Source organism: Callithrix jacchus, chromosome 11, assembly GCF_049354715.1.
Source record: "Callithrix jacchus isolate 240 chromosome 11, calJac240_pri, whole genome shotgun sequence".
NCBI classification, from domain to species: Eukaryota; Metazoa; Chordata; class Mammalia; order Primates; family Cebidae; genus Callithrix; species Callithrix jacchus.
The window spans coordinates 110,832,469-110,859,951 of NC_133512.1; the positions used below are offsets into that span (position 1 = coordinate 110,832,469).

Sequence of the window (27,483 nt, forward strand, 5' to 3'; positions counted from 1 at the left end):
AGTTACAGAAAGAACAGAGCAGAATCAGACCCCAAAACACCAAACTTATTGTAATTTTCAAATATCAACATTATATTTTTAAAAGGATGAATGTGTTTAAATAAATGAAATATGCAACCAAAGTATACCATGGAATACTATGCAGCCATAAAAAAGAATGAGATCATGTCCTTTGCAGGGACATGAATGGAGCTGGAATCCATTATCCTCAGCAAACTAACGCAGAAATAGAAAAATCAAACACCACATGTTCTTACACGTGGGAACTGAACAATGAGAACACATGGACACAGGATCCGGAACAACACACACTGGAGCCTGTTAGGGAGGGAGGGTTGGGGGAGGGAGAGCATTTGAAAAAATAGCTAATGCATGCTGGGCTTAATTCCTAGGTGATGGATTGATAGGTGCAGCAAACCACCATGGCACACATTTACAAATGCAACAATCCTGAACATCCTGCACATGTACCCTGGAACACAAAAATAAAAATTTTTATAAAAATACAAGCCAGTAATAGAAAGCTAAAAGTATAAAAACTTATGTTTGTTTTGTATTTTTCCACTTTGGTCTACAGTGGTTTTATTTTTATCTCTGTTGAAAGCCTGGCATCCAGAAAAACTATTTTCCCCTTCTTGGCTTCACTCTATTAAAAATAAAAATCTTCAAATATATGAGTAAAAAATATATATATAATAAATTTTCATTTACCGATCAACAACATTCAGCAGTGGTCAACTTATGGCTACTCTTGCTTATCAATATCCACTCTTCCCACTTCTTCACTTTCCCTACAGGTTTACTTTTATGTAAATTACAGACATCATTTTAGTTCATCTGCAAATATTTCTACATTTACCTCTAAAAGACATTCTTTAACAGTGTATAACCACAATACCATTACCACACAAACTATTTCTATTTTCTTCAAATGTCTCATACTTCACAATTTGTTTTCATAAGGATCCAAATATGATCCATATATTAAAGTTGTATTTATGTCCCTTAAGTCTGTTTGGTTTTTTATGTTTATTACTTTTTATATATACTTTAAGTTCTGGAATACATGTGAAGATCACGTAGGATCATTACACATGAATATACATGTCATGGTGGTTTGCTGCATCCATCCCCCCATCACCTACATTAGGTATTTCTCCTAATTTTATCCCTCCCCGATCCCCCCATCCCCAGCTATCCCTCCCCTAGTCCCCCACCTTCCAATAGGCCCCAGTGTGTGATATTACCCTCCCTGTGTCCATGTGTTCTTATTATTCAACACCCACTTATGAGTGAGAACATGCGGTGTTTGGTTTTCTGTTCTTGTGTGAGTTTGCTGAGAATGATGGTTTTCAGCTTTATTCATGTCCCTGCAAAGGACATGAACTCATCTTATTTATGGCTGCATAGTATTCCATGGTGTATATGTGCCACATTTTCTTTATCCAGTCTATCATTGATGGGCATTTGGGTTGGTTCCAAATCTTTGCTATTGTAAACAGTGCCACAATGAACATACCTGTGCATATGTCTTTATAACAGAACAATTTATAATCCTTTGGGTATATACTCAATAATGGCATTGCTGGATCAAATGGTATTTCTATTTCTAGATCCTTGAGGAATTGCCACACTGTCTTCCACAATGGTTGAACTAATTTACACTCCCACCAACAGTGTAAAAGCATTTCTGTTTCTCCACATCCTCTCCAGTATCTGTTGTCTCCAGATTTTTTTTATGATCGCCAGTCTAACTAGTGTGAGATGGTATCTCATTGTGGTTTTGATTTGCATTTCCCTAATGACCAGTAATGATGAGCATTTTTTCATATGTTTCTTGGCCACATAAATTTCTTCTTTTGAAAAGTGTCTGTGCATATCCTTTGCCCACTTTTTGATATGGTTGGTTTTTTTTGTTTTTTTGTAAATTAGTTTTAGTTCTTTGTAGATTGTGGATATTCACCCTTTGTCAGATGGGTGGATTGCAAAAATGCTTTCCCATTCTGATGGTTGCCAGTTCACTCTAATGATTGTTTCTTTTGCTGTGCAGAAGCTTTAAGTTTAATTAGATCCCATTTGTCTATTTTGGCTTTTGTTGCCATTGCTTTTGGTGTAATCTATAGATTTCTCCTTTATCTCCCATCTGCCCCTCACCTGCAACATGCACCTTTTGTAATCTATTTATTGAAGCAACTGGACCATTTATCATATATAGTTTACAATAAACTAAATTTCACTGATTGCCTTTTTATGGTGTCATTTAACATGCTCCTGTATTTCCTGTAAATGTTACAAATTGGTGGTTAGATCTAAAGGCTGATCTAACTGGTAGTTAGATCCAAAGTTTGAATTTTTTTTCTGGCAGTAATATTTTATGAGTGGTATCATATACTTCTATGAAGAGGGGTGTCTGTCTCTCATTTTTTACATTAGCAACACTAATAACTGCCTAGATTCATTATTTCATTAGGGGTTGCAAAATGGTAACATTTCAATTCTATCATTCTTTCTTCAATCTTTGGCTAAATGTATCTCTAAAAAGAGTTTTCCCTCATCAACAGTTGGTTATCTTTAGACATAATCCATAGAGGAAAAACAGGATAAATGCTTGGTTCTTCTCTTTAATTCAAAACAGTACATTGGATCCCTAACATTTTTCAAAGGTGTTCAATGACAACATTATTTTTTAATTAACGTTATTAGGAACTGATAGACTTAAGCATATTTGAGGTATTTTTTATCTACTGCCTTTGTTTTTGTTATTGATTCTCAAGTTTTTACCTTTGGCCCATGGTAACCTCTTCAGGGTGACTCCTCTTGAGTCTCTTTGATGCATCCTAACAGACTTTCAAATCTGTCTTGCTTTTTAGTAAGAGAAGTTGATATTCCAGGCTCATCTTGTGAAATAGTCAACCCCCAAGCTGGAATCAGATACTTTTTACAAGGAGCTTCAACTCCTTTTAGGGGAAATGTCTACAGAGCACAGTCTGAGTGTTACGGTTGCTCTTGATATTGGGTTTTATGTTGTTTCTATATACTTTTAAATGATTAGAATTAGGAAACTATGTTTTTCTTTTTGTTTGGAAAATGCTTCATGACTTCATACTGATACTTTCACTTCAAATACATGTTATTGGGTTTTCATTTATTTTCTTCTACTATACTACTATCTCTTCTTTACCCCATGGGACAAATCCTATTTTCAATGATGTAACAAGCTTACTAACTTGCTTGATCTTAAAACATGTACATAACTGTCTCACAATAACAATTCAATTGCTAACAATATAATTTTAAGCAGTTTACCCTGTGTTTTTGCATGGTAGTCCTTTTGTCCTTAGGATATCTCATAAGGCTTATATAGTCAAATATCTGTGTTTGAATAACTGATATAATTCATCTCTGTGTGATTATAATACCAACTTAATATATTTATATTTATATTTCACCTATTTTATCAAACTTTTCCATTATGGGTATTGATATTTTAAAATTAAATTTTCTGATATAATTATGTAAAATATTAAATGTTATTAGGGTTAAATTTAAAATAGGTATATTCAAATAAAATATAGCTTCCCTTTCTATAACATTTTCCCTATTCCATCCCTCCTCCAGAAGCAATTGTTTTCTATTATAGTTCTGTTTTGCTTTTGGTTTTTGGTTTCTCTTTTCATTTTTTAAAGATAAGCTGGTCAACATGGTGAAACCCCGTCTCTATTAAAAATACAAAAAATTAGCTGGGCACGGTGGCGCGTGCCTGTAATCCCAGCTACTCAGGAGGCTGAGGCAGGAGAATTGCCTGAACCCAGGAGGCGGAGGTTGCAGTGAGCCGAGGTCGCACCATTGCGCTCCAGCCTGGGTAACAAGAGCGAAACTCCGTCTCTAAAAAAAAAAAAAAAAAAAAAAAAAAAAAAAAAGATAAGCCAATATATTGTGGTATATTAAAAATTATCACAAATTATATTATTTGCAGTAACTCCCATTGAAGGCGATACATTTGTATCTTTACCCCTTTAAATGAAGTTGACATTGTGGGATTTTTGATCATCAGAATGCAGCAGAAGTAACATTATGATATTTCTAAGTCTTTGCCTCAGAAGACCTCACAGCTTCTGCTTTTATTGGAACCTGAGACTACAATGAAAAACCATGTAGAGAGAGATCCAGCTGTCCCACGTCTTCTAGCCATTCCAGCTGGGGCTCATCCATGTGAGTGAAGCCAAGATGCTGGCTATCAATAGCCATAGGACTCTGCACAGGCAAGAACAGTAGACAAACAATGCAGTCAACCCACATCACCTTAAATTAATAAATAATTGCTTTAAGACACTCAATTTGGAAGCATTTATGTTTTATGAAGCAATGTATAATCCTCAACATATTATACTCTCTTAACTTTATAATTTTTTTGAAAATTCCACTATTGTCCAAATATTACTTCATAACAATATATATAAATATGCACCATTCTTTTATAAAGCTGCACAATACATCATCATGGGCTTCCCACACTAGGAAACTATTCCTCTACTGATGGCACTTGGTCTATTTCCATTCTTTCACCATTATAGGAATGCTTCACAGAAAAGACTTGTGCATATGTCTTTTTTACATTTTTTAACATGGCCACTTTGATAAAGAATAAAATAGAATGTGTAGAAATAAGACACAAACCAGTTAAAATTAAAAATCAATATAACTTTAACAAGTAAACATTTTTGAAGGCAGATTGGTAAATTGAGATATAAATCTGTAAAATTATTCAGAATGCAGCAAACAGCCAAAAAAAAAAAAAGAAAGTATAGAAAACATAAAAAATAGATTAAAAAGTGACATTGGTGATGGGAGTTATAGAAGGAGATAAGAATTGGGGGAAAACAATATTTGAAGAGTATATGCTTAAAAGTATTTAAAACTGATGAAAGATAGGAATTATAGGAGTTAGTACACAAATATTTAGTTAAATTAAAAGAAGTCCTTGCTAGGTACGTTATAATAAAATTGTAGATGCTGAAAACAAAGAAAATCTTTTAAAAGGCTGAAAGAAAAGAAAGATTACCTACAGAAGAACCAAATTTATTCTGACATCTGCTTTCGCAAGAGCAATAGTGGAAACGAGAAGCAAAATGAATAATATATTCAAAGAGATGACAAAAAAATAACTGTCAAGTTAAAACTGTATACCCAGAAAAAAATTGTCCTTCCAAAGAGAAGGCAAAATAAAAATATTTTCAAGTAAAAAAGAAATCCTGAGAAATTTTACCACCAACAGACTCTCATGAATAAAGTCTAAAAAATGTACTTTGAGAAAAGAGAAAATGCTCCTGAGAAAAGGTCTAATATAAAAGGGGCAATGGCAAGCAAAAAATTAGTGTAAACATGTAAGTAATGTCAATATGAATGTGTGTAAAAATAATAGTAACAAAATTTGTAGGATTATCAAAATAAAATCATACTAAAATAGCAGATAAAAATACAATGATGTTTATGAAATTGCTTATTTGAGTTAAAGCCTCTAAGTTACTTGTTTTGATAAAAAGAAGGGTAAAGACATTGATTACTCATAGAATTAACTGTGCATATTAAGAAGAGTAGTAACTAAAAGCAAAAAATAAAATGCAAAGCATGAAAATAGAATACATAATTTTCAAATAGCTAGAAAAATAGGAATCAGGGCAGTTATTTAATCTCAAACAATAAAAAGGAAAAATGAAACAGAAAACGTAGTACAAATAGAGTCTTAAAAACAAGATAAAATTAAGAAAATGGCCGGGCACGGCAGCTCATGCCTGTAATCCCAGCACTTTGGGAGGCCGAGGTGGGCGGATCATGAAGTCAAGAGATTGAGACCATCCTGGTTAACATTGTGAAACTCCGTCTCTACTAAAAATATAAAAACTTTGGCCTGGCCTGGTGGCACACGCCTGTGGTCGTAGCTACTCGGGAGGCTGAGGTGGAAGAATCGCTTGAACCCAGCAGGCAGAGGTTATAGTGAGCCAAAATTGCGCCACTGCACTCCAGCCTGGTGACAGAGCAAGACTCCATCTCAAAAAAAAAAACTAAATAAATAAGAAAACTAAATAATTCAAATGAATTAAGCTTGCCAATTAAAAGAAAAACATATTTCAAAAAAATAAATTTCTGTCTCTATGCTGCTTAAAAAGACACATATACATTTAAAAACAGAAAAAGCTAAAAACTAAAGCCTAAGAAATTACATAAGAGGAAGATACTAAACAAAATGAAGCTATTGTTGCTTCTAGATAAATGAAAAATAAGGAAAAAGGCATTAATGAAGAATGTAATTTACTGAAATGATATGTTAAAATCTTTTGGCACAAAATAATATTTGCTTCAAAATCTATAATGTGAAAGTTGAAGGAAATATGGAGCAACACTGACAAATTCACCACCATAATGAATCAATCTCACTAATTAGTATATCAATCAATCAAAAGAGATCAGCTAAGACAGAAAAGATTTGAACCACAAAATTAACAAGCATAATCAACGGACTTACATAGAATCATTACACAATATTAAAGAATATTTTCTTCTGCATAAAGGGAAATTTTTTATATACTTTAATTTCTGGTATACATGCGCAGAATATGCAGGTTTGCTACATAGGAATGGATGTGCCATGGTGGTTTGCTGCATCCATCAATCCATTATCTACATGAGGTATTTCTCCTAATGCTATCCCTCCCCTAGCTCCCTCCCCAATGACAGGCCCTGGTGTGTGACGTTGCCCTCCCTATGTCCATGTGTTCTTACTGTTTAACTTCCACTTATGAGTGAGAACATGTGGTGTTTGGTTTTATGTTCCTGTGTTCATTTGCTGAAAATGATGGTTTCCAAATTCATCCATGTCTCTACAAAGACATGAACTCATCCTTTTTTATGGCTGCATTGTATTCCATGGTGTCTATGTGCCACATTTTCTTTATCAAGTCTGTCATCAATGGGCATTTGGGTGGCTTCCAAATTTTTGCTACTGTGAATAGTGTTGCAAAAAACATACATGTATCTTTATAGTAGAATGATTTATAATCCTTTGGGTATATATCCAATAATGGGATTACTGGGTCAAATAGTATTCTGGTTCTAGATCTTTAAGGAATCACCACACTGTCCTCCACTATGGTGGAACTAATTTATACTGTCAGCAACAATGTAAAAGCATTCCTATTTCTCCACATCCTCTCCAGAAACTGTTGTTTCCTGACTTTTTAATGATTGCCATTCTAACTGGTGTGAGTTGATATCTCATTGTGGTTTTGATTTGCATTTATCTAACAACCAATGATAAGCTTTTTGTCATATGTTTCTTGGCCACATAAGGTCTTCTTTTGAGAAGTGTCTTTTCATATCCTTCACCTACATTTGATGGGTTTTTTCTTGTAAATTTGTTTAAGTTACTTGTAGATTGTGGATATTAGCCCTTTGTCAGATGAATAGATTGCAAAAATTTTCTGCCATTCTGTAGGTTGCCTGTTTACTCTGATGATAGTTTCTTTTGCTGCTCAGAAGCTCTTCAGTTTAATTAGATCCCATTTGTCAATTTTGGCTTTTGTTGCTATTGCTTTTGCTGTTTTAGTATGAACTCTTTGCCCATGCCTATGCCCTGAATGGTATCGCCAAGGTTTTCTTCCAGGGTTTTTATGGTTTTAGGTCTTATGTTTAAGTCTTTAATCCATCTTGAGTTAATTTTTGTGTAAGGTGTAAGCAAGGGGTCCAGTTTCTGCTCTCTGCATATGGCTAGCCAGTTCTCACAGCACCATTTATTAAATAGGGAATCCATTCCCCCTTGCTTGTTTTGTCACGTTTGTTAAAGATCAGATGATGGTAGATGTGTGGTGTTATTTCTGGGGCCTCTGTTCTATTCCATTGGTCTATATATCTGTTTTGGTATCAGTACCATGCTGTTTTGATTATTATAGGCTTGCAGCATAGTTTGAAGTTAGGTAGCATGATGCCTCCAGATTTGCTCCCTTGGTTTAGTATCGTCTTGGTTATACAGGCTCTTTTTTGCTTTCATATAAAATTTAACATAGTTTTTCTAATTCTGTGAAGAAAGTCAATAGTAGCTTGATGGGAATAGCATTGAATCTGTAGATTACTTTGGGCAGAATGGGCATTTTCACGATATTGATTCTTCCCATCCATGAGCATGGAATATTTTTCCATTTGTGTTCTCTTATTTTCTTGAGCAGTGGTTTGTAATTCTCCTTAATGAGGAGAATAACATCCCTTGTAAGCTGTATTCCTAGGTATTTTATTCTCTTTGCAGCAATTGTGAATGGGAGTTCACCCATGATTTGGTTCCCTGTTTGTTCTTTCTGGTGTATAGGAATGCTTGTGACTTTCATGTATTGATTTTGTATCCTGAGATTTTGCTGAAGTTGCTTATCAGCTTAAGGAGATTTTGGGCTGAGATGATCAGATTTTCCAAATATACAATCATGACATCTGCAAACAGTGACAATTTGACCTCCTCTCTTTCTGTTTGAATATGCTTTATTTATTTCTCTTGCCTGATTGTCCTGGCCAGAACTTCCAGTACTATATTGAATAGGAGTGGTGAGAGAGGAAACCCTTGTCTTGTGCCAGTTTTCAAAGGGAATGTTTCCAGCTTTTGTCCATTCAGGATGATATTGGTTGTGGGTTTGTCATAAATAGCTTTTATTATTTTGAGATACGTTCCACCAGTACCTAGTTTATTGAGTGTTTTTAGCATGAAGGGGTGTTTAATTTTATCAAAGGCCTTTTCTGCATCTATTGAGATAATCATGTGTTTTTTGTCATTGGTTCTGTTTATATGATGGATTATGTTTATTGATTTGTGTATGTTGAACAAGCCTTGCAACCCAGGGATAAAGCCAAGTTGATTGTGGTGGATAAGCTTTTTGATGTGCTGCTGGATTTGGAATGCCAGTATTTTATTCAGGATTTTTGTATCTATGTTCTTCAGGGATATTGGCCTGAAATTTTCTTTTTTTGTGTGTCTCTGTCAGGTTTTGGTAACAGAATGAGGCTGGCCTCATGAAATGAGTTAGGAAGGAGTCCCTCTTTTTGTATTATTTGGAATAGTTTCAGAAGGAATGGTACCAGCTCCTCTGTGTACCTCGGATAAAATACAGTTGTGAATCCATCTGATCCTGGGCTTTTTTTAATTGGTAGGCTATTAATTACTGCCTCAATTTCAGAACTTGTTATTAGTCTATTCAGGGTTTTGACTTCTCCCTGGTTTAGTCTTGGGAGGGTGTATGTGTCCAAGAATGTATCCATTTCTTCTAGATTTTCTGGTTTGTTCACATAGAGGTGTTTATAGTATTCTCTGATGGTAGCTTGTATTTCTGTGGGCTCAGTGGTGATATCCCCTTTATCATTTTTTATTGTGTCTATTTGATTCTTCTCTCTTTTCTTCTTTACTAATCTGGCTAGTGGTCTATCTATTTTGTTTATCTTTTCCAAAAAAGTAGCTCCTGGATTCATTGATTTTTTAATGGGTTTTTTGTGTCTCTATCTCCTTCAGTTCTGCTCTGATCTTAGTTATTTCTTGTCTTATGCTAGCTTTTGAATTTATTTGCTCTGGCTTCTCTAGTTCTTTTAATTGTGATGTTAGGGTGTTGATTTTAGATCTTTCCTGCTTTCTAATGTGGGCATTTAGTCTTATACATTTTCCTGTAAACACTGCTTTAGCTGTGTCCCAGAGTTCTGGTAACTTGTATCTTTGTTCTAATTGGTTTCAAAGAACTTATTTATTTCTGCCTTAATTTCATTATTTACTCAGTAGTCATTCAGGAGCACGTTGTTCAGTTTCCACATAGTTAGGCAGTTTTGAGTGAGTTTCTTAATCCTGAGTTCTAATTTTATTGCAGTGTGGTCTGAGAGACTTTTATAATTTCCATTCTTTTACATTTGCTGAGAAGTTTTTTTACTTCCAATTACATGGTCAGTTTTAGAATAAGTGTGATGTGGTGCCGAGAAAAACGATTATTCTGTGGATTTGGGGTGGAGAGTTCTGCAGATGTCTATTATGTCTGTTTGGTCCAGAGCTGAGTTCGAGTCCTGAATACCTTCATAAATTTTCTGTCTTGTTGATCTGTCTAAACTTGACAATGGGGTGTTAAATCTCCCACTCTTATCGTGTGGGAGTCTAAGTCTCTTTGTAAGTCTTTAAGAACTTACTTTATGAATCTGGGTGCTGCTGTATTGGCTGCATATATATTTAGGATAGTTAGCTCTTCTTGTTGCATTGATCTCTTTACCATTATGTAATACCCTTCTTTGTCTTTTTTGATTTAAAGTCTGCTTCATCAGATACTAGAATTATAACCCCTGCTTTTTTTTTTTTTTTTTTTTTTTTTTTTTTTTTTTTTTTTTTTTTGCTTTTGCTTTCCATTTGCTTGGTAAATGTTCCTCCATCCTCTTATTTTGAGCCTATGTGTGTCCTTGCACATGAGATGGGTCTCCTGAATACAGCACACTGACGGGTGTTGACTCTGTATCCAATTTGCCAAACTGTGTCTTTTAATTGGGTTTTTAGCCCATTTACGTTTAAGGTTAATATTGTTATATGTGAATTTGATCCTGTCATTATGATGCTACCTGGTTATTTTGCCCCTTAGTTGATGCAGTTTCTTCATAGTGTCAGTGATCTTTGCATTATGGGATGCTTTTGCAGTAGCTGGTAATGGTTTTTTATTTACATATTTAGTGCTTCCTTTAAGAGCTTTTGCAAGGCAGGCCTGATGGTGACAAAAATCTCTCAGCATTTGCTTGTCTGTAAAGGATTTTATTTCTCTTTCACTTATGAAGCTTAGTTTGGATGAATATGAAATTCTGGGTTGAAAATTCTTTTCTTTAAGAATGTTCAATATTGGCCCCTATTCTCTTCTGGCTTGTAGGTTTTCTGGAGCAAAATCTGCTGTTAGTCTGATGGGTTCCATTTGTGGGTAACACAACCTTTCTTTCTGGCTGCCTTTAACATTTTTTCCTTTATTTAAACCTTGGTGAATCTAACAATTATGTGTCTTGGGGTTGCTTTTCTCAGGGAGTATTTTGTGGTGTTCTCTGTATTTCTTGAATTTGAATGTTGGCCCATCTTGCTAGGTTGGGGAAGTTTTCCTGGATAATATTCTGAAGTGTGTTTTCCAACTTGGCTCCAATCTCCCCATCACTTTCAAGTATAGCATCAAACATAGGTTTGGTCTTTTCACTAGTTCCATATTTCTTGGAGGCTTTACTTTATTTTATTAAGTTGATCTTCAATCTCTGATATCTTTTCTTCCACTTGATGGATGCGGCTATTGATAATTGTGTATGCTTCACAAAGTTCTCATGCTGTGTTTTTCAGCTCCATAAGGTCATCTATGTTCTTCTCTAACTGGTTATTCTATTTGTCAGTTCCTTTAACCCTTTATCAAGGTTCTTACCATCCTTGCATTGGGTTAGAACATGCTCCTTTAGCTCTGAAAAGTTTGTTATTACCGATCTTCTGAAGCCTACTTCTGTCAGTTTGTCAAATTCATTCTCCATCCAGTTTTGTTCCCTTTCTGGCAAGGAGTTGTGATCCTTTGGAAGAGAAGCATTCTGATTTTTTGAATTCTCAGTCTTTTTTGCTGGTTTTTTCCTCATTTTCATGGATTTATCAATGAAGAATAGGGTCTTTACATGGACATCTTTTTTGTTGATGTTATTCCTGTCTGTTTGTTAGTTTTCCTTCTAACAGTCAGGCCCTCTTCTGCAGGTCTGCTGGACTTTGCTGAGGTTCCACTCCAGACCCCATTTTGCCCACGTATCACCAGCAGAGGCTACAGTACAGCAAAGATTCCTGCCTGCCCCTTCCTCTGGAAGCTTCATCCAAGAGGGGCATCCGCCAGATGCCAACCAGAGCTCTTCTGTATGAGATGTCTGTTAATCTCTGCTGGGAGGTGCTTTCCTATCAGTAGGCATGTGGGTCAGGGACCTAATTGAGGAGGCAGTCTGTCCCTTAGAAGATCTCGAGTGCTGTGCTGCGAGATCTGATACTCTCTTCAGGGCTGGCAGGCAGGAACATTTAAGTCTGCTGAAGCTGCACCCACAGCCACCCCTTCCCCCAGGTGCTCTGTCCTAGGGAGATGGGAGTTTTATCTATAAGCCCCTGACTGGAGCTGCTGTGTTTCTTTCAGAGATGCCCTCCCAGAGAGAAGGAATCTGGAGAAGCAGTCTGGCTTGCTTCTGCATAAAGGGAAATTTATGGAAATTGCCCATATACTAAGCCATAAAACAAATCATACACATACCCACAGCAACAGAACTGAAAGAAAAAATAGGACATGTTTTCTAAGCATGATGCAACCAATTTAAAATATAACCAAAAAAAAAAAAAACCCTAGGTTTCCTAAATCACACTTTTAAAAAAAACACTTTGAGGAAGAAATTAAAATAAAAACTAGATAGTACTTAAAAGCTAATTACAATAAAAATACTATATACTAAAAATTCATTAACACAGTTAAGGTTGGCTTCTCAGCCTTTTGGCTAAGATCAAGTGTAAATAAAAATTTAGTCATTTAGTCTTCAAGCTTACATTTGAAAAATTTAAAAACTGAAAAATAATTAGCTAATGAAATAGATAAAAAATACAAAGGTATAACAGAAAGGCTCCATAAAGTGAAAAGTTTGTTCTTTGAAACAAATTATCTCTGGCAAGATAAACTGGGTGAAAAAAAATTAAAAAGCACAAATAATACTAGAAATGAACAACAAATTACCTAGAGATACACACATCAGTGATTATAGATGTGTGTGTGTTTGAGTATGTGTGTGCGTGTGTGCATGTGTGTGTGTGAAATAAGTACTTTTGCCAAAAATGTGTAAATGTTAGATTAAATGGGAAAATTCCTAGAAAAAAAATGACTTAACCAAAACTGAAGAGAAAGTGCAAATCAAAATGGTCCATAAACATCAAAGATATGAATCAGGAATTAATGTTTTCACAAATAAAAGATCAGATCCAGAGAATTTTATAGAATTACCAATAAAGAATTCTAATTGTATATAAATATTTTCAGAAAACAGAATTGGAGAAGATGTACTCAAAGGAATTTTAGGAAGCAAATGTAAAATTGATCCAAAAGTTAAATAAGGAAAATAGAATATTTACTTATGAATGTAGATATAGTATTGTGTGTGTGTGTGTGTGTGTGTGTGTGTGTGTGTGTGTGTGACCAACTGTCTATTTCAGGAATGAAATGTTAATGTGAGAAAAACAGATTAATTTAAATTACCACTTTAGCAAGTTAAAGATGACAAAGTTGTACAGCATAAACAGTATAGTTAATAACATTGTATACTGAAAGTTTGCTAAAAGACTAGACTTTAGGTGCTCTTACCACACACACACATGAAAAGTAACTGTGCAAGGTGATGAATAAGTTAATTTTGCTTGACTGTACTATAATAATTTCACCATATATATGTATATCAAAACATCATGTTGTATAACCTACATATACATAATAAACATACATAAAATAAAGATGACAAGATGATTCATTGAAAAGATGCAGAAAGTGGCCAGGTGTAGTGGCTCTTGCCTATAATTCCAGCACTTTGGGAGGCCAAGGTGGGCAGATCACTTGAGGTTCAGAGTTCGAGACCAGCCTGGTCGACATAATAAAACCCCATCTCTACTACAAATACAAAAAAAATGGCTGAGCATGATGGAAGTTACCTGTAATCTCAGCTACTAACAAGGCTGAGGCAGGTAAATCACTTGAACCTGGGAGAGGGAGGTTGCAGTGAGCCAAGATAATGCCACTGCACTCCAGCCTAGGCAAAAGAATCAGACTCTGTTTAAAAACAAAGATGCAGAAAGAGGGTTCAGATAATTAAATATAATTTCACACCTATTTATACTTAAAAAAAAACAAACCTCTTGGACTGAGAAAATGTGGCACATATACACCATGGAATATTATGCAGCAATCAAAAATGATGAGTTCGTGTCCTTTGTAGGAACATGGATGAATCTGGAGAACATCATTCTCAGCAAACTGACACAAGAACAGAAAATGAAATCCTGCATATTCTCACTCATAGGCGGGTGATGAAAAATGAGAACACATGGACACAGGTAGGGAGTACTACACACTGGGGTCTATTGGGGGTAATAGGGGAGGGCCAGCAGGGAGGAGCTGGGGAGGGATAGCCTGGGGAGAAATGCCAAATGTGGGTGAAGGGGAGGAAGGCAGCAAAACACACTGCCATGTGTGTACCTATGCAACTATCTTGCATGTTCTGCACATGTACCCCAAAACCTAAAATGCAATAAAAAAAAAGAAGAAGAAATTTATTTCACTTTTGCAGGTAATCTACCACAGCTTTACAGCAATCATCAAATTTTCTCTAAATCAGGAAGAAGTACAGACTCCAGCTGTTACAACACTGGGGCCACTTTTCAACACTGTACCTGAGGTCACAGCCAGAAAGGTCAGAACTAAAAAAAGAGAGGAACAAAAGCAACTAATGGTCCCAGAAGTCCACTTAGAAAGCAAATAGAATCTGTACCCAAGTTATTGGAATTAGTAGTAGAGTTTACCAGAGTTATAAGATTAAAAAATCAATATACAGATACTGATTGCATTTGTCATAGTTATCCTAATCCATTAGTGCTGCTATAATAGAATACCTTAGACTGGGTAATTTACAAATAACAGAACTTTATTGCTCACAGTTCTGGAGGCTGAGAAGTCTAAGTTTTCGGCAGACTTTGTGTCTGGTAAGGGCTTTCTCTCTGGTGCCTTCTTGATGAGTGCTCACATGGAAGAACGGAGGAATGAGGCAGCTAGCTTTCTGAAGCCTTTTATAAGGCATAAATCTGATTCATAAGAATGGTGTCCTCATGGCCTCATCACCTCCCAGAAGTCCCACTTTGTAATACCATCACTTTGATGATTAGGTTTCAACATATGAATTTTGAAGGGATGCATGCATTCAAACCACAGGAATAGAAATACAGAGTTAGAAAATATTCAAACTAGTAACAAAATATGACATTTGTAGAATGTAGCAAACAAAAAATAACCTTTCTGGAGAAAATTATAAATTTTTTTAAAATGTCAAATAAGAAAAGGAGATACTATGTTCATAGATAGGAAGATTAGTATTGTAATCTTAAATTTTTTTAATAAATTCTAAAAATCAGTGTAATTCTAGTTTAAAAATCAGTGTAATTCTAGGATCCAGGTGATCCTCCCACCTTGGCCTCCCAAAGTGCTGGGATTACAGGCATAAGCCACTGCACCCAGCCACCAAATCCTCTTAAATTCTATGTTAGGAGACCCTGCTAGACCCTGCTAGTTTAAATTACACAAGAGTATGACATTGACAAAAACAATATTGAAAGTATGCAAAAATATATAAAAGCAATTAGCTCATTTATTTAGCACTGTATAAACCAGAGTTCCAGAGAACCTAAAAATATGTTGGGAAACCTGACATAAAACAGAGGTGACATATAACAGAGGTGACATTGTAAGAGAACTTAGAGATAATTCAACAAATGATACTGATGCAATTGGTTATCCTCACAGAAAAACAAATCGGATCAAAACTTCTGTGACACAAAAGTCAATTCCAGGTGGAATAAAAATTTAAATAGAAGATGGCATTTTACATGTTTCATATGGTTGATTAAAAATAATTATCTGGAAATTTGAAAATGTGTAAATTTAACAATTATACTTCTGATGTTATGCTCTACGGTAATTGTTGCATGGGTGTACCAGGAAATACATAAGATAATGTTTATACCAGTATTGTCTATAATTACAAAAAAAAAATCCTAAATGTTCTTTACCAGGAGCATGAATAAATAATACATTAATATATGTTGCAATATAGCCTGAAAAATTAAAAGGAATATACAATATTTCTTTGTGCATCAACATAAAAGAACTCCACAAACTCAGGATAGTGGTGACCTGTGTGAGAAGAACTCAGTCAGATAGATGATGCATGGAGCTTTGAAGGCTAGTTGTGATGCTCTATTTCTCATGTTTAGTACACAAACAGGAGTTTGAAAAGTAATTGTGTACCTTCTGTACATGTAATATATTCACTTTTATGTATGAGATAGTTTATAAGTCTAAAATTATAATAATTTTTAAAAAGAAAAGAATATTTACATTATATTTTGTATATATTTTTGTATATAATTGGAAGTGGTTTACCAAACCCTCTGGTTTGTTTGTATATAATTGGAATTGTATATAATTCCAATTGTATACAAATTGGTTTGTATATAATTGTTTGTATATAATTATATTTTGTATATAATTGGAAGTGGTTTACCAAACCCTCTGGCTTGTTTGTTTGTTTTGTTTTGTTTTGTTTGAGACAGAGTCTCACTCTGACACCCAGACTGGAGTACAGTGGTGCAATGTCAGCTCACTGCAACCTCTGCCTCCCAGGTTCAAGCAATTCACCCTACTGCAGCCTCCTGAGAGCTGGGATTACAGGCACCCACCACCACTCCTGGCTAATTTTTGTATTTTTAGCAGAGATGGGGTTTCGCCATGTTGGCCAGGCTAGCCTCAAACTCCTGACCTCAGGTGATCCTCCCACCTTGGCCTCCCAAAGTGCTGGGATTACAGGCATGAGCCACTGCACCCAGCCACCAAATCCTCTTGAATTGTATGTTAGGAGACCCTGCTAGAAAAAGTTTAACCTCTCACATTTTTAGGGCCAGAGATGTAACCAAGCCCTCATAAATCAAAAGTTAGGTCAGCCTCAATACCAGAGAGGGAATCAACTTATGCAATCACTGAATCAAGTTCAAGAAAATGAAAACTAAAAGCAATTAGCTCATTTATTTAGCACTGTATAAACCAGAGTTCTCAGACATTGGTGATGATAAAACCAGTTTTCATTTTCTAGAATTCTTGAGCTCACTGGTAGTGCAAATGCACATTGCGGGTACAGAGGAACATTCAGGAGTGATGCCTCAGTGATCTGCCTAGGATTAAAGAGTTGTTACCAGCATTACAGTTTGCTGGAACTCACAGTTCCTTTTGGCACTAGGTACTTTGACATATTTAAAGATGAAGCCAGGGTAGTCAGAGATAAGGTCTCTGAGTTATCATTAAGATTAAAGTATGAAAGATCTAAAGATATGAAATTGTATTAGTAGGCTCAGATTGGCTATTTGAATACTGACCTTCACTTTCTCATACCCTAAGTATGAGAATATATTTTCTAATAATATTAGCTTTAGACTATTTTAATATTGTATATCTATACCAAAAGTGTCAAACTAGTATACACATGGAGACAACTTAGGGTTTTACATATGGGACATGATGAAAAGAATCAAAAAGAGAATAATTGGCTCATATTTAAAATATCAGTGGAAATATATTCCCTGAGAAGCTGAGCTTATTATATATTTTAATGAATTTGAAGCCTACTGAAAGAGGGCCTGGTATTTATCTCCTTACTCTTAAATCTGAAAATGTGGTCATTTAGGACAGAATCGTGGATAAGATACCTCTGGATATAAATCCCATTTTTTGTAGGAACCCTAGATATCCAAGGGGAAATATTAAGACAAAATATTCCCAGACAAGTAGTTGGGCTCCAGCTGAAGGGATAAAAGCCATAGAAGGCAACACGTGAAAGGCAGACCTTCCACAAACCCCCACATTGTGCAGTCATGGCCATGTTGCACGCAGTGGGCAGATTTCTATGCTGTCATTTAATGCTTTTAGATGTAGGGTGTAATGCTGTAACTTTTATCTGGTTAACCATGTTCCTTACTCCTCATTCTCCTTCTCTTTCATCTATGCTCTGATATTGCAAATCCCAATAAAAATATTTGGCAAGTTGTTCCAAGTAGTAAAACAAATCTCTAAGAAATCAAAACTTTCTAATATGATCAAATAAAATGTTGAATATGGCTTACTGTCAAGATGAGTTACAGTCTTTAGAAACTAAAAGAATTCACAAAGAAATGCTGAAAAATTTCTACACAGAACATTGCATTTTATTAACACGTTCAAAACATAAGCCTAGCAAACCACAGGAGAAATTGTTTTTCTTAATTCAACTTTATTAACTTCCTTTGATTCAAAGCATCAATATTTATGGGGCAGAATTTTCCAATTGTGTCTTAAAATTCATTTTTGTTATATAAGAGAAATTATGCCATGAAGATAGTTTAGTGAAGAACCATTTTTCACACATTTTCATGCAGCATTTCTTTTTTCTCAATAGCTAATATATTCACCCAGTAGCATCCGGGCATGGAATTGTTGTTTGGGAAAACAACTGGGACTGTTTTCATACTCTGAGAAGATGTTTTGGAGCAGGTATGTGCTGAGATGCTTGCAAATTAGAAGGGGAACACCTTGGATGAACTACAAGGAGAAATCATTCTAATCAAATAAAATAGGACTTGAGAGAAGAATGAGGAGAACATAAATTTGGTGAAAGAGAGAAAAGGAGAGAGTGAATGAATGCCTGAAAAAAGACACTTTACCAAAGAAGATACATAGATGGAAAAAAAATGAAAGATGCTCACCATTATTAGTCAGGGAAATACAAATATAAACCACAATGAGTTACTACAATGTATCCACAGAATGGCTAAAAAAAAAAAAAAAAAAAAAAAAACTAAATGTTGGTAAGGACGTGGAGGAACTAGATTTTTTATATACTTCTGGTAGGAATATAAAATGATGCAGTCACTTGGAAAAATACTCTCAAGTTTATTATGGAATTAGACACATAGACTCAGTAATTCCACTCATAGGTATTCACTTAAGGGAAATGAAAACAGACATCCATAGAAGGAATCGTACACTTAGAATTGTACAGTTTCAGAAATGTTCATAGCAACTTTATTTATCATAGCTTAGAATGGGAAACAACCCAAATGGCCATGAGAAAGTGAATGAAAAAACAGATTCAGACAATGAACACGACTAATTAATGAAAAGAAATGAACTACTGATACATGCAAAATCATGGCTATATCTCAAAACATTCTGGAAGCCAGGTACAAAAGAGTAGATACTGCATGAGTCCATTTATATAAAACTCTAGAAAATGCAAACTACTCTATAGAGGCATAAAGTAGAACAGTGATTGCCTAGGGTTGGGGAAAGTGGTGTTGATGAAAAGGGTATTAGGAAATTTTTAGGGTGATGAAAATACTATGAATCTTGATTGTAGCTGCCGTTACATAAATGTTTCATTTGTTCAAAATCATCCAATGTTATATTTAAAATGAGTGAATTATTGTGAATGTTAATTTTACCTCAGGGAAAAAAAAAACAATTTAAACACACACACAGACAGGGTGCCTGAGAAGAATGAAAAACATGGTGAAGGAATTAGAAGACAGCAAGCTTTTCTAGTCTTAGAAAATATGTCAGAATTAGTACTAGATATAAAAATTGTCATACTGGGCCAGTTGTGATGGCTCATGCCTATAATCCCAGCACTTTGGGAGGCCAAGACAGGTGCATCATTTGAGGTCAGCAGTTCAAAACTATCCTGGCCGACATGGTGAAACCCCATCTCTACTAAAAATACAAAAAAAAATTGGCTGGGTATGGTGGTGTACACCTATAATCCCAGCTTCTTGGGATGCTGAGGCAGGAGAATTGCTTGAGCCTAGGAGGCAGAGGTTGCAGTGAGATCATGCCATTTCACTCCAGCCTGGATGACAGAGTAAGACTCTGTCTCAAAATAAACAAACAAGAAAATTGTCATGCTGAAAAAATACCTGCTCTTGGGTCCTATGCTCACTACATGATCCTCAGCATCACCCAACATACCTTTGTAACTGACCTACATGTGTAGTCCCCAATTTTAAAGCAAAACTTGAAAAAGAATAAACAAAACAAAATCAGGGAAACTGTTACAAGTTCAAAAATTTAAGAGAAATATTAACCAAATCACTTTTGGGACTTGTTTAAATCTTATAATGTATGAAAATGGCATCACAGTAATTTTTAAATAAGCTAAATTTTTAAAAACCTACAAAATATTTTTAAAAATTGCCATAGCATTTTAGGGAAGGTGGGAAGGAAAGGAGGAAGCGAGGCCCTTAGCTGTGAATCAACCTGATAGGTCACTGACCATGCAGATTTTTATCTATGGGTATTCTGAGCAACAATTTTATCCGTGACTTTGGTTCTTTCTGGTCAAATATTTTATAATTCTGTTTTCAGTGATAATGTTTTAAAATGTGTTTATCAAACCTACAGAAAGCGTATAGCTAAAAATGATAGCTAGCTAATACTTTCAATGACAGGTTCAGGATTCAAAATTATTTTGACATACATGAACAGTGAGCTGAAGCCAACCAGATAAAATTATAAAGGACAAATCTCTTGAATTTTGGCTTAAAAATTCAGCTGGGCAGATATTGTGGTGGAATAATCTGGTTTTCTTTTCAAAAAACAATATTTTCAGAAGGAGAAAAGTTCTGTGAAATGGACTCTATATGTCTATATAATTACATTTATATAAAATTCTAGAAGATGCAAACCAATCTACAATGACATAAAGATCAGTGGTTTCCTGGGGTCAGGGGTAGAAGAACTATTGACTGAAACGGGGTATTAGAGAACTTTTGCAGTGACATATACATGTATCCACACACACAGACAATTTATTGCAAAGTCAAATGATTACTAAAAATCCCATGCAACATTAGACTACATGAAGAGAAGCAGACATCCAGAACATTGTAAAGGATAGCCTCGCTTTGTTCTGTACTAGTCAGACCACATGTGAAATATTTTGTTCAATTATGAATGGCAGATTATAAGGAGAATACTTAAAAAGGAGACAGATCTATTGGAAGATTTTCGAAAGCACGTCAGAGATTAGAATACCAAAGTGAAGAAAGTCATAGTAGTTTCCAAATTTTGAAAGCACTGCAACATAGAAGAGTAACAGAGAGTGCACTGTGTTAAAGTTTGAGATTAATGTACATAAATTAAAAAGTTAGAAATGAAAAATGAATACATCAATTAGTTCATAATGGTATGAACTATCTCTTGATGTACAAGGTAGCCTTTCTCTGAAAATAACTGAGCAAAGAATGCATGATCTGATTAAGGAGATGTCATATGGGAATCCTACCATTAGATGAGAAGTGGGAATAGATGTCCCTAATTAGAGAATTGTAAAGGTTGAATTTGACCCAGACTTCATAGTGGAAAATATTTGGAATGGCAAAGAAACAGAACAGGGATGAAGTTGATAGGTTAAGAAAAGAAACAACCTACATAATAATGTAATGACGTGAAAATTAGGGGAAAACAGTCAAGTGTGCCTAGCACATAGGAAACCAATCTGCCTAAAATGCAATGCTGTTGTTAAGGAAGAGCACCCAAATTAGCCTGGGAACATCAGAAAAGCCTTGTGGCTGGGCACAGTGGCTTATGTCTATAATCCCAACACTTTGAGGTGAGGAGTTCAAGACCAGCCTGGCCAACATAACAAAACCCCATCTCTCCTAAAAACTACAAAAATTAGCCAGGTATGGTGGCATACACCTGTAATTTCAGCTACTCAGGAGGTTGAGGTGGGATTATCGCTTGAACCTGAGAGGCAGAGGTTGAAGTGAGCTGAAATTGTGCCACTGCACTCCAGCCTAGGAGACAGAGCAGGACTCTGTCTCAGAAAAAAAAGGAGGGAAAAAGTCTTGATATTAGGACAGAAAATGTAGTGCCTGACTATACTGAGCCAAAAGCTAGTTGCTGATACTTCCAAATTCGTTTTAGAGTAGAATGCCTTGCTCCCTTGTTCACACCATTAATAAAGGGAGGCAATTAAGGGAAGATATTCTCAGAGTTTGTCCATGAGATTAAGAGAATGAGACAGGGCCAGGCGCGGTGGCTCAAGCCTGTAATCCCAGCACTTTGGGAGGCCGAGGCGGGTGGATCACGAGGTCAAGAGAACAAGACCATCCTGGTCAACATGGTGAAACCCGGTCTCTACTAAAAATACAAAAAAATTAGCTGGGCATGGTGGTGCGTGCCTGTAATCCCAGCTACTCAGGAGGCTGAGGCAGGAGAATTGCTTGAACCCAGGAGGTGGAGGTTGCGGTGAGCCGAGATCACGCCATTGCAATCCAGCCTGGGTAACAAGAGCGAAACTCCGTCTCAAAAAAAAAAAAAAGAAAGAGAATGAGACACTTCTCTGAAGAAGAAAGAAAGGTAAAGTGGTGAGAGCGTTGTGGGAGAAAGAAAAGAATCCTAACTGGTTTTGTATGTGTCAGAGAAAACTAAGAGGTGGGGGTCAGTGACAGCCTACTAAGAAAAAGAACACAGCAATAACTGGAGGGGAATAACAAAGGGAAATGATCTCAGTAAAGGCTGATCTTTTGATCCTATGTACCCAACTGGCTCATAAAATGACCTCTGCACATGAGAAACTCCAAGCTGGTATTTGTTCTGAGAAAGTCAGTACACAAACGTGTCTGAGGTTCTTTTATTTACTGTATTTGTGTTTCTCTATATTCGTTAAGATGGATGGATTCTCTGCTCCGTTGAACACAGTACTCATAGCAAGTGAAAATTAAATGTTGACTTGGCCTGATTAAAGTATAAATCTAAATGCACTTTGAGAGACAGAATCATAAAGTGAGAAGAGAGATTCATTACACATTTATATAGAGAGAGAAATTTAGCTTCTAAATATCCTTATAATGGGTTGGAAGTCATAAAGACAATAGATATGACTGTTTTACCTTAACCTGAAGATTACATTCTACGCATTTAAAGCTCTAGAAGTTGAAATTACTTATCAAAGGAAATTAAAACCTGAACGTCTAACACAAGAGGCCAAAAAATCCAGGCTCTTTCTTTTGTCTTTTACGTAAAGAAAAACATAAGGGTTTTAGTTAAACATCTGTATATTTATATGGCCAATGCATGTTTGAAAATACATAAAATTTCAGTACTAGTCAAATAAATCTAAAGCAAAGACATATTGTCTATCTAATGAATTGGTAGAAATTAAAAAGATGAATAATATTTATTGGTAATAGGGAGTGACAAATTGAACATATTGTAGGAGAATAAAGTTCTCAACTTGCCAAAGTACAATCTAATATACTGTGCATATTTTTTGATCCAGTAATTTTACTTCTAGGAAAATATTCTAAGCTAAAGGAGGAATGACTATAAAGAAGAATACACAAATTATCAAAGGAAGCATTGTCTATTACAATACTGCAGACAATTTAAATGCCTACTAAGAGGGAATTGGACTGAATAAATTATAATGTATTAATAAAGTAAAATACTAGAGAGATGCTTAAAAGGAAGAATTCATCATATATATAATCATGTCACTATATGTTAGATAAAAATGAGATTGACATATATATACAAAATGCTATGTTATATTATATATTTAGTATGTTTCCATTTTGGTAGATAATCTCTTTATGAAAAGCTCTGGAATGCTTTGTTTCTCATTGTTATATCTGGCTAGGATTATGTGGATGTTTTTACTTTCTATTCCATAAAGGTAGGCTTTAAGTTTGGAATTATACACTTGTATTATTTTGTGATCAGCAGAATCAGTTGAATGATTTGATCTAATAGACTTCAATATTCCCTAAGTGAAGCTGTGGCTGTTCACACAGGTGGCTGAATGAGAACGTAGGAGCAGTTGTTGGAGTTGAAGAGTTTAATTATCTTTGAGGCTGGATAATTGGATGTGTCATCCTCATACATAATGATGACAAGAGACTGAATAGAAAAAAAAGTTCACATCCTATTATAACTTTAACAATCTATAAAGTGATAGACAACAAGAAAAGACATAAGTAGTACTGAGTGGCACAGATCTCAAATGACAAAGACTTTGGCATGACTTTGGAAAAGTGATAGTCAGGAAGGAAAAATAGGGAGCTGGGAGAATATCCACAACACTCTAGACCCTGCGGTTCAGGGAACCAGTAGCCTCCAAAATTAGGGTTATTAGAGAGGTCTTACTCTCAGAGGAGACCCAGTGTTCAGCAAAAGCTGGTGGAAGGGTCATGCACGGAAAATGCTTCAATTTATATAAATTTTATTTATTGTGAATCCACCACATGCCAGTTGCTGCACCAACTCTTGAATAACAATATAATGCTTACGGAGATCACAAGAGAAAAGGTATGGACTAGATGAAAAAATAAGGAGAGAAGAAGAGAGTAAAATGAAGGTAAAATTTCATGACAAGACAGCTTGTTCATCCTTTCCTCTGGATAGTGACTAAGGATGGTGATGATAACAAGGTTTCTGTCAGAAGTGCAGTCCAGCAGGATACAGGGACAAGTGCAATAATAAATGACAGTTTTGAAAACACACAATATTAAATATAGAGAGATGGAAAGGTCTAGGTGTAAATATATCTTAAGAGCTAGAGAGGCCAGGTCGTGAGTCTGGTTAGACGCATCACCATTGAGAGCCTTGCACTCAGAGTGTGGTTCATGGACCATCAGCATTGGCATTACCTGAGCTTGCAGAAAGTGCAAAATATTTTAAACCCCATCTCTGACCTACTGAATCATGATCTGCATCTTAACGAGTCCAGCTGACTCATAATCCTGTTAAAGTTTAAGAAATATTTCTCTAAAACATATTTCTAACTACTAAACCACATTCAACTGAATTAGAGGTTGAGTTACAACCAGGATCCTGCCAGGAATTATGCATGAACCTGTATCCTATTGTATCTACGAAGCAGTCTATTGCTTCATAATTCCTGTTTATATATAATTTCTGTTTCCCCAGCCTTGTTACTGGGGAAAATACACACTTGTAGGAGTGTATAAGGCTGGGGATACTAATTTCCTCTATCTTTAGGGGTGAAAAAAGTGTTTGAAAATAGATTTGTAGAAAAACTGATCTGCAAAACTATGACTATGTACCTGCCACAGGGAATATTTGTGCCTAGGAGTGGTGAGAGGTTCTTGAGACAACCCTGAGAACTTATATTCCATTTAAGAGAGAATTTTAATTCATAGAGAACCGTTAATGGATACTTAGACTATGTGCATGAGTTTAATTGGGCAGGATCTTCCACAGCCAGAACTTTTAGAAAACAGGAGACCTGAAGCCATGGAAGCAGGGGGCATGCCATTCCTGAGAAAGCACTAGGAAAGAAGGACTGCGGGCCCTGTGATGGGCATTATGGCTCTAGCAATCAGTTCGCTCGAGACTCCCTAGGTGGACTTACAACACACAGTTTCTAAGTGTAGTACTAAGTAGGCTATCAGGCTTGGCAATGAGGGCAGTGAGATTGGTGGTCAACAGGGACATGTGGGGCTCCAACCCACCTCAGTTTCCAGGAGACCCATGTAAGTCGAAAGAGATTCAACCTTAGCCCACAAGAAACCACGCCAAATTCAGTGCGGGCAGGTGGAAACAGAGAAGCCTGCCCTAGGAGGAGCCAGCATATGACTAAGCCACACCGCCATGTGTTGGGAGGAGTGGCTGATAAGCCTGTAGGGGAGAAATGGGGCCACAACCACTTGAAAGCAAACTCTCCTTCTTCTCACCTCCTACTAAGCATGCCCCACATAGAAATGTGCCAGAGAAACTAACTTCTGGGGACAGTAGTCATGTTGAACTGGGAGAAAACACATAACACCTTTATCCCCTTTTATATAACCCCTTGAAGACACCGTGTAGACTGTCATCAGTGAACTTGCCCAACACCTTCTCTTTCACTATACCTCCCCCTTCCAGTCCTTACTTCCAGCTAGTTTAGACATAAAATTCACATGAGGATTCCTTCCTTGGAGATAGTTGTGAAAAAGAACTTAGCCTAGGGTGGTAGTTGTGAAAAAGAACTTAGCCTAGGGAGTCAGGTAGGAGTACCACCCCAATTAGAGGTACTGGTTTTTTTTATAGTATTTACCTCTTTTTTGTGAACCCTATTCCAGAGAGACACAGCTTATATATGTGGACTTATTACTTTAAATTAGTCTATTGAAGATAGCACTTGTCATTCTTCAATCAGTATCTATCTCAGGTCAGCACAATTAGAAATTAAAAAGATAGAAAAAAACATACTTAGATTTCAGTTTCTCATTACATATTCAAAAGGGCAAAGGCAACACAATAATTTTAGATCAGTTGCCTGTATAACCAAATTGCTCACAAGGATAAGCTTGGCTGCAGAGCACTGAACTGCTTGAAATCCTGAGTCAGGGACATGAATGAGACAATCTTGCAGAGAATTCTCACTGTGCTCCTCCTTGGCATTCACTTGGATTCTGTCTCTTAATTTGGACAGATGCCCCTAACATTCCCAGAATCCTCAGAGAAGCAAGTCAAACTCTCTACCCCTTGTGTCGATCAGGGATCCAAGTAGCATCAATATGATCCAAGGTAATTGAACCAGCAGTGAACTCTTTTTGCAAATCTTCTGCGTTTAATCTTAATCTTACATTTGTCTACTCTTTGATTTTGTAATAATCTGTAGAAATACAGTTATGATAGAATAATGAGTAGAGAGTGACAATCCTGAATCATAGTCAATTCATTGTTTAACTGAAACAGTCACTGACTCCTACAACATCAATTTGGTTGAAATATGGGAGGATTTAACTTGTTCCTGGGGGTTATTGAAATAGCCAAGTCATGACCTCTCTGAGAGAATTATTTCTGTCAGTGTAAAAATAGATTCCAATAAACTGAGCAGTGATCTGCTTGCTTATTTGGCCATTGTCTCCTCTTATATCTAAATTAAAATGTAATAATAGGAAAGTTGTTTAGGTGTGCACATAGACAAAGCCTGAATGTATCTGCTACAGACATGTGTATTTTTTTCAGTTTTTATAAATCATCAATCAATTAACTGGCAAACGTCTCTACAGACCTACAATTTCACCAGCTTACCAACCATTTACCATGAGAGATACAGGAGGAGACAGAGACAGACAGAAACAGAGATTTTACCCAAGTAGTGATGCCTCACATGCGTACAAAGAAAGAAATGTTTCATTTAGCAAGGCCCATTTAAAAACATGAAGTGTGCATTATACTGTTTTTTGTAGAAAGTATTGAGAAGCACCCAGACATTTAATTGTTTTAAACTATTTTTGCAATGCACTTTAGCTCTATCTGGCATTTTGTGCAGTGTGACTAGGATAGCAGCAGTCAAAGGCAATAGGATATCCGTTCAATAAATGAACGAATTGGCAAGTTGCAACCTGCAGTCTTCCCTCCCCCAGGTTTCCGCCCTGAAGAATGTGTGTCATCATGACTACCTATGGGGCAATGACCAATTGTTGGCTCCCAACAAAAAGCAAAACAAGAACTATCAAATATCAACATTTATAATGATTAAGTCTACTTTATGCATTCTATTACCTTCATTACTTAAATGTTGATTCTTCAAATGTCAAACACACACTTTATAGTTTGTTACTAAAAGATTGTCAAATCTGCAAAAGATTATGAGGGTACA

General features: G+C 35.9%; 2 long non-coding RNA genes across 2 annotated transcripts in view; one reads left to right on the plus strand and one right to left on the minus strand.

Moving 5' to 3' along the window:
- Positions 1–27,483, minus strand: part of LOC128928459 (uncharacterized) — a 178,979-nt gene that overhangs the window by 27,375 nt on the left and 124,121 nt on the right. The window lies entirely within an intron of this gene.
- Positions 3,945–26,402, plus strand: LOC144578290 (uncharacterized). The gene is made up of 4 exons (XR_013523775.1): positions 3,945–4,212; positions 14,011–14,128; positions 18,268–18,362; positions 26,308–26,402. It is a non-coding gene; the product is annotated as an uncharacterized LOC144578290 (long non-coding RNA).